This window comes from Grammomys surdaster, unplaced genomic scaffold (assembly GCF_004785775.1).
Source record: "Grammomys surdaster isolate TR1022 unplaced genomic scaffold, NIH_TR_1.0 122787, whole genome shotgun sequence".
In the NCBI taxonomy this organism is placed as follows: domain Eukaryota; kingdom Metazoa; phylum Chordata; class Mammalia; order Rodentia; family Muridae; genus Grammomys; species Grammomys surdaster.
The window spans coordinates 1-1077 of record NW_021618214.1 but is presented as its reverse complement, the minus strand read 5'-3'; the positions used below and the strand labels follow the sequence as shown (position 1 = coordinate 1077).

At 39.7% G+C, this 1077-nt stretch overlaps 1 pseudogene; it reads right to left on the bottom strand.

The window, feature by feature from the left end:
- Positions 1-5: 5 nt before the first annotated feature.
- Positions 6-624, bottom strand: LOC114636174 (annotated as a pseudogene).
- Between the last annotated feature and the right edge of the window lie 453 nt (positions 625-1077).

The window sequence follows — 1077 nt, the reverse complement described above, 5'->3', positions numbered from 1 at the left end:
GTGGCATCATTGTGACCTAAGGATCTACTGGTCTCCTGCAAAATTTTTACCATTTGTTTATTTAAATTCAGACTGATGGAGAAGGTTCTGGGAACATTGGTACCCAGTCAGCAGAGGCATTTATGAGTCAATCCAACAGAGCAGAGGAACTTTATATTATTTTCTAAGTTTAGGTTGTTATTAGACCGAAAACAGGATTCAGGAGAACGCTCCAAACTAGTCACAATTTCAAGGTCTGATGCCATAATCTTTCTCCACAGTTCCCATCACTTTAAAGACTTTCAGGAGTGCATGTTATAGTTCATGGATATCTTGATATGATGCTACCAATCTCTTTGTCACTGTCTCCTTTGAATAGAAGGAATATCTTCAGCTCCTGCTCATTCGTAACAGCCCTGTTAAACACTCCAGGCTGTCGTCTCCTTGCCCTGTCAATATCAACTCTCGTGGTGAGCAAGTTGTTCAGTAGGTCCTCATTCTCCAAAGACTCCTTTTCTACACTGTTGCATTCCACATTAAACAGCCTGAATGGAATCAACTTGAGGAAAACAGCTAAATATTGGAGCATCCATTCTGTTAAGCCAAGAAGATCCTTCTTATACACCAGATGTTTCTTGATGCCATAATCGTTGGATAGTTTAAAGTTTTCCAAATGCTGTGTAAAATGACATGTAATGTTAATATATAATATTATGTGAATGCATATGTTAAATATCCAATGCCAATACTATGATTCTTTAAATAGGAGGAGCCTCGGATCCCTGTGGTCTTAGGGCTCTTCCTCTTTTGACTTACAGAGAAGCAGAACAAGCACCACTGCTGCCCCAAGCTGCCCTCCCCTTGTATTGTTCTTTTAGTTCACTGTACCTCCTGTTCTGACTCTGAACCTGTTCTCCTCTCCATCTCTTCTGTTTTCTGCTTTCTTTAGTTTGTTCCTAATAAATGGCACTTTCATTACCATTTGCCTTTCAACTTGCCAGATGTCTGAACTGTCCCTGCCCACAGACACTAGATTTCTTTGCTTCTAGAAACCTTAATCTCAAACTCTAAATGTAGTTCTGAAAAACAACACTTCAG